The sequence below is a fragment of the Labeo rohita genome, unplaced genomic scaffold (genome assembly GCF_022985175.1).
Source record: "Labeo rohita strain BAU-BD-2019 unplaced genomic scaffold, IGBB_LRoh.1.0 scaffold_1205, whole genome shotgun sequence".
Lineage (NCBI taxonomy): Eukaryota > Metazoa > Chordata > Actinopteri > Cypriniformes > Cyprinidae > Labeo > Labeo rohita.
This window is the reverse complement of record NW_026127346.1, coordinates 1-7,508: the sequence shown is the minus strand read 5'-3', so window position 1 is coordinate 7,508 and position 7,508 is coordinate 1. Positions and strand designations below refer to the sequence as shown.

Here is a 7,508-nt window from a genome sequence, read left to right as displayed (position 1 = left end):
TTGGTCTAGGCTGGTTTAGACAGGTTAGTTGGCGGTTAGAGAGTCGGGCTTGTAACCCAAAGGCCGTTGCATGATTCCCACACGAGCAGGAATTAAAGGTGGAGATTGTGAATGAACAGTGCTCTTTCCACCTTCAATACCATGACTGAAGTGCCCTTGAGCAAGGCACCAAACTCCCAATTGCTCATTTTGAGTATGGGTCACCATACTTGACAATATGCTGTCACTTTCACTAGTTAGTGGAGTAGCAAGAAAAATGGAGCCTGGTTGACCAGCATGGTCTTTCTTGGTTGACCAAGATGGTCTTGCTGGGTTTGGTGTGAGTAGGCCAATTTCTGTGTATGAGGACACTGTTGTGGACAAGTATTGTTTCTGCTTTTGTATTTCTACATTTAACGCTTCAATGATGTAAAGAAAAAGTGATATAAGATTGTGACATTTATTCATTTGCAACTATCAATGACTGGGGAAGTTGCAAAGTTACTTAGAGCTAGTATGTCTAAAGTGGGCTATCAAAATAAAGTGTTTTCATAAATAATAATAATAATAATAATAATGATAATAAACCTTACTGAGTGAATCAACATCAACTTGTAAGTAAAAGACTATGTTCTGAAACTTCCTTATGTAACCACTTCTTCTTTCAATTGTGGTGAAGTCTGGAGTTTTTGCAGCGCTCTTTGACGACTACAGTTATTTAAGAGTCAAATGCATGGATTTTGTCCATAATGACGTTCATCATTTTCTTCATCTACCTACCTTTTGTTTACTCAGGTGAGATTCATTTCATAACATAATTTAAAGGTTAAATTCTCTAGATATAGAAGCTGACATTAAAACGGAAAGATTTCTTTGTCAGCAAAGTCTTTAGCTACTTCCGCATATTAAAATCTGTGTTGGTTTAGTTTTATTAATATGTTAAATAAGCTTTTTTTCATATATGTGACCGTTGCCCGTTTTACATCATCTGAAAGCTTAATAAATAGGCTTTCCTAGGAGATTATAATATAGGATAGGACAATATTTGCCCGAGATGCAGCTATTTGAAAATATAGAATCTGAGGGTGCAAAAAAATCAAAATACTGAGTAAATGGCCTTTAAATTTGTCCAAATGAAGTTATTAGTGATTCATTCAATGCACTAATCAAAAGTTAAGTTTTGATATATTTACAGTAGGAAATTTACAAAATATATTCATGGAACACGATCTTTACTTACAGTATTTCTGAATTGCTAAAACACATTTTTTGAATGTTTCTCTCACTTTCTCAAAACCTTAAACACAAATCACCAAACTTAAGCTACACTGTCAAAACCTTTGACTTGTCTTGCTATATCAAACAATTGATTCAGAACTATGTTATCTTTACCCAAAACCAAACACTGTTTTCAGATAACACACACATCCAGCTAATGCATAAACACTACACAGCAGTCATTACACACTACAGAGATAAATGCAAAACACTGCACTCAGGGCAGAGCAGGGGAAAAAATGTATTTATTATGAAGTTTTTGCACAATCCTGCACACATATAAATGTAGTCACAAACAAAAAATGCAGCAGATCGATAGCAAGCAATGTCTTGGAATCATTCTGCCTCAGCATCATGCCTCTGGGCATGGTCAGGCCACAGGACCTCATCAACGTCACAGGCAATCCTGTCCCTTGCTAAACAACGGGGAAAGAATCCTTTAGCATGCCGAATCCAACCTTGAATCGCTTCCACTCCAATGTCGTCACATGCTGCATCCATTGACTGAATGAGATTTTCCTGTGCATAAGGATTTCTGTCATAGACCTTCCACCTCCATGCAGAAAAAAATTCTTCAGTGGGATTAAGGAAGGGCGAGTATGGTGGGAGGCACACATTTATAAAACGTGGGTTATTTTCAAACCACTCACGGATTCTAGGACCACGGTGAAAGTTCACATTGTCCCAGATCTGCCTGCTCATCACCTCTGCCTCTTCAACGTCTCAGTAATGCTTCCTGAGTAGAGCATACAGAAACGTTATAAGATGGGCAGTGTTTAAGGCCCTAAAGCCACATGGCGGTGAATAACCCCTGGACATGATTAGCTGCTGATATAGCACATATGGTCACTTGTTTGAGACTTATTGCCACCACGCTGCCCTGACAACTCTACAATGGCACGTTGACCAATAATGTTGTGAGAACATACCCCTCCTTCTCCAGTCTTTTCAAATCCTCTTGGTGAGATTGAAGCCAGCTTCATCCAAGAATTATTTTTGTACTCTATGAGGCCTCTCCATGGAATCCAGTTGAAATGTCCTGACAATGGAGGCCACAGAGAACCTGCTTATATTTGGTTGAACACGTAGTCCTGCTTCCCTCATACTCATTCCATGAACCAGAACATGGTGTATGATTGTTGCTCTAATTTCATTGGAAATGATGGTTCTTCTTCTTCCTCCTCCTCCTCTGTCTCTTCCTCCTCTGTCTCCTCTGTCTCCTCCTCCTCCTCCTCTGTCTCTTCCTCCTCTGTTTCCTCTGTCTCTTCCTCCTCTGTCTCCTCTGTCTCTTCCTCCTCCTCCTCCTCTGTCTCTTCCTCCTCTGTTTCCTCCTCTGTCTCTTCCTCCTCCTCCTCCTCGTCGTCGTCGTCGTCCTTGTCCACTTCCACTTCCACTTCCACTTCCTCCTTCTCTCCTGCCCTCCACTGTGAAAATCACACATGCCATTTGGATTTGACATGGCTTTATATCCTGATTATTGATTAGGTGCAACACATTACTGATTTGAAACAGGTGTGTTAAATTTTGAGTGCTTGTGTGTTACCGATGACAACAGTGTGTTGCTTGTGTTTCACTTTTGGGACTGTGTTGTGCCATTCTGAGTTGAAGTGCACCACAATGCTACATGTGCCTTGTCAATGACAATGTGTTTACAGTTTTGCACAAAGACTGATTCCGATTTGCTAGTTGTGTCTAACCACATGAGAAGTGTTTAAAGTTCTGCAAACTGTGTGATTCAATCAATAAAGTGGTTTGTACACTTGCAACTTTGGTTTTGCAAATGGATTTTAGTGTTTTAGCAATTCAGAAACACTGTAATATCCAATGATTTTCGGCATAAAAGACAAAATGCTCATTTTGACCCATACAATGTATTTTTGGCTATTTCTACAAATATACCCGTGCTACTTAAGACTGGTTTTGTGCTCCAGGGTCACATATATGTTTAGTTTACATGTTAATGATGACACTCTATAAGCACTTCAAAATGAAAGTGTTACAAAAGTTCTAGAAGTATATGTTTACTGTGAAGCAAATGTACTGAACACCTTGTTATTTTACAGAAAATGTTTAATATGTTTTACAAAATAATTGTAATTGTAAAATAATAATATTTGGACTCTAAAATTGCTATGAAATCACAGCCGTATATTTAATCAAGTGATGCTCCAAATTTAAAGTTGATATCACAAAAACCAAGGGCACAAAAAGTTTTTAAAGTACCATTTCCATTATAACGCTATATCAAAACGTTTTCATACTGTGAATTTTGCTGATGCAGAAGCTAAAGAAGCTGCAAAAGTATTGATTTAAAATCAGAAGAAAAAAAACTAAATGACTCAAACCATCATTTTAATGTGGTGTTGAACCGTGTTTGAGAGCTTTATGTCTTTGTTCAGAGTTGCACACCTTCATGACTACATACACTGGAATAAATGGACAGACAGTTGCAGGAATCCCAGAGTTTTCCGCTGTAACTACACTGGATGGACGACAGATTGATTATTATGACAGTGACATAAAGAAGCTGATTCCTAAAGAGGACTGAATGAAGGTGTTTGCATCTGGAAACCGTTTTAAAAAATACACTGAGCTCAGAGAACAAGTACAGCAGACCAACAAAATCAACATTCGTTTTCTAATGAAGCAATTCAATCAATCGGGTGGTGAGTTAAGTAAAGTTTAATCAACGGTTTGGTGTGCATTCAAGGATTTTAAATCGGACGCGTCGCGGAGGATGGTTGGCTCCGCGAAGTGCATTTAAAATCCTTTAATTCACGGAAAGCTGATATTGTCCTGCTTATTCCATGGTCATTTTTCAAGTTATAGAAAAGTTAAAACTAGTATTGCCTTTTGCAGCGCAATATTTTACTGAATTTGTACAAATGACAGTTATTTTTGTCAGTTACGGCACCTTATAGCTCTAGCATTCTGCCTGCTTCAAATCAGACAGAGATTTGATAGTGCGATAAGATCACATTTTCTTGAATGAAGTTTAGCATTTATTTGAATTAATTATCGACCAAGAGACAGAAAGAAAAGGCGAGAGAGAGAAAGAGTTTATTGACAGAATTGACACAGTGTGTGTGTGTGTGTGTGTGTATGTGTGGACTAGTTTTTATATCCTTGTGGTGACCTAAACCTGAATACACACAGACTCATGGGGACTAGTGTCACCATGGGGACCTAAATTGAGGTCCCCATGGGTTAAAAGCTTATAATTCATACAGAATGAGTTTTTTTGAGAAAGTAAAAGTGCAGAAAGTTTTCTGTCTAGGTTTAGGGGTAGGGTTAGGGTGATTACAAACCATTGCACTATGGAGAGTCCCCACAAAGATATCTGTGCATTGTGTGTGTGTGTGTGTGCATTTTTGCATCAATTAAAGCAGTGCGCCAGAACGGCCAATGGAAATATCTGTGCATTAAACGGCTTTCCAGTATTCAATCAGAACCAGGAAGACAAATGGAATAAAATAATTTATACTACAGTTTTAAAATGTCAAATATAACGTTTTACAAAAAAAAAAAAAAAAAAAATATCTTATTCATACTTTTCCTCTTCAGGTGTTCATACATATCAGAGGATGTATGGATGTTGGTGGGATGATGAGACTGAAGACTCAAATGGGTTTGATCAGCACGGTTATGATGGAGAGGATTTCATCTTACTAGATCTGAAGGAGCTCCGATACATCACAGCTGTACAGCAGGGATTAATAACGATGGTCAACTGGAATAATAACACAAACCAGCTTGACTTTCTGAAACAGTACTACCAACATGATTGTGTTCAATGGTTAAAAAATTTCTTAATATTAAGGAAAGCAGATTCAGAGAGAAGAGGTAGCTTGTCTTTCAGAAATTTACTTTTAGAAGTTAACAAATGTTTTATTACTATTAATAAGGTCCTCCTCTTTTGCCTTTTTTAGCTCCTGAAGTGTCTCTGTTACAGAAGGATTCCTTCTCTCCGGTGTCGTGTCATGCCACAGGTTTTTACCCAGAAAGAGCGACTGTTACCTGGTTAAGAAATGGACAGGATCATGATGAGGATGTGGACGTTGAAGGGACACTGCCAAATGAGGATGGGACCTTCCAGAAGACCTCTACCCTCAATGTTCCTCCTGAAGAGTGGAAGAAGAACCAGTATGTTTGTGTTGTGGAGCACATGGGAAAGACCATCCAGAAGATTCTGACTGAGAACGAGATCAAGAGTAACAACTGTAGGTATTTAATAGTTGTTTTTTACGCCTTTTTAAATGCTCTTTTATTTATATTTTATATAAGCAGCTGAGATATTAGAGGTTAATTATTACAACTAAAACTGAAATGATTAAAATGCTTGATGTTTTAAAGAGATTGTTGTGTAACGTTTAAGGGAGATATAAATGCTGCTGAAAGTGCTTGTGCTGTGAATTAAATGTGTATTTGGGAATGCAAGAATTTCCAGTTATGCATTATTGGCATATGAACATGATTTTCAACACTTTTGTGCAAAGAGGTTTGAGTCTAGGTACAAGTCAGTGCAAAAACCTTTCACTCTGTTAGACACTGAAACTGTGAAAAGTGGGAAACACTGGGGTCGTAGCTCTAGTTATATTAAACATTTATAGAGCTCCAGTGTACTCTTCTGCTGTTCATTCAGGCTCAGAATTAAAATATTCTTGATGTTAGCATTTATTGACTGAGCTGATCTCAGTTTAATGTTTTTATTCCTCAGACTCTGTTCACTGTTGTGGTTCTACTGAAGCTGTGATCCGATTGGTCCTCTCTGCTCTGGTGGCTGTGGCTATTGTCATTCTTCTGGTTTATGAAATCAGATCCAGAAGAGCTGAACAAGATCAAGCACATGTTCACACATCAGAAACCTAAAATATGTCATTTATCTCATGCAACTGTTACATTGATCATTTATTTTTACAGGCTTTATATATTTATCTGCTGTATTGATGCAGCTCATTTTCAAATGCTCATATATTGCCTAAAGTATCAAATGTAAGTTTGACATGCTAAACTCTGAAGATTACCAAAGATGCTCACATTAGATTCAGTATAACATATATATTCACAATATAATCTTTCATGTTTGATTTTATGGTTTAATGGGTTTTTGAAAATGTACCTGTCTTTCAGTGTGAAGGCTTTGTCTGTCAGATAAGACATCAGACAACAGATCTAACTTTTCTCTCCATTCATCATCTGTATTTGCTTGCCTTTATCAAAGTTTTCTCACTCTTAAATTCAAAATATGTTTTAAATACATTTATTATGTACCATAAAAAGATACATCAGTGCATATGAAGTTTTACATTATTAAAACATTATGTATAAATGTTTCCATTATTAGTAAGGTTATTACACTGATAACACAATATTTAATTAATTTATTAAATTGTTATTTTTATAAAAAATAAATTAGTCGTGTAGACCCATTTGCATTTTATTTTTTCATTGAGAAATAATGTAGGTTAAAATGCCAAACCTAATGGAAATATTTCTTTGTCAGCAAAGTCTTTAGCTACTTCCGCATATTAAACTCTGTGTTGGTTTAGTTTTATTAATATGTTAAATAAGCTTTTCATATATGTGACCATTGCCTGTTTTACATCATCTGAAAGCTGAATAAATAGGCTTTCCTAGGATAATATAATATAGGATAGGACAATATTTGCCCGAGATGCAGCTATTTGAAAATACTGAGAAAATGGCCTTCAAATTTGTCCAAATGAAGTTCTTAGCGATTAATTCAGTGCACTAATCAAAAGTTAAGTTTTGATATATTTACGGTAGGAAATTTACAAAATATATTCATGGAACACAATCTTTACTTAATATCCAATGATTTTAGGCATAAAAGAAAAATGTCGTTTTGTCCCATACAATGTATTTTTGGCTATTTCGACAAATATACCCGTGCTACTTAAGACTGGTTTTGTGCTCCAGGGTCACATATATGTTTAGTTTACATGTTAATGATGACACTAAGCACTTCAAAATTAAAGTGTTACAAAAGTTCTAGAAGTATACGTTTACTGTGAAGCAAATGTACTGAACAACACATTGTTATTTTACAGAAAATGTTTAAAATGTTTTACAAAATAATTGTAATTGTAAAATAATAATATTTGGACTCTAAAATTGCTAGAAAATCAGAGCCGTATATTTAATCAAATGATGCTCCAAATTTAAAGTTGATATCACAAAAACCAAGTGCACAAAAAGTTTTTAAAGTACCATTTCCATTATAACGCTAT

At 36.2% G+C, this 7,508-nt stretch overlaps 1 pseudogene; it reads left to right on the top strand.

Annotated features, from left to right (window-relative positions):
- The first annotated feature begins 660 nt into the window (after positions 1–660).
- On the top strand, positions 661–6,132 carry LOC127157811 (major histocompatibility complex class I-related gene protein-like; annotated as a pseudogene).
- The last annotated feature ends 1,376 nt before the right edge of the window (positions 6,133–7,508 follow it).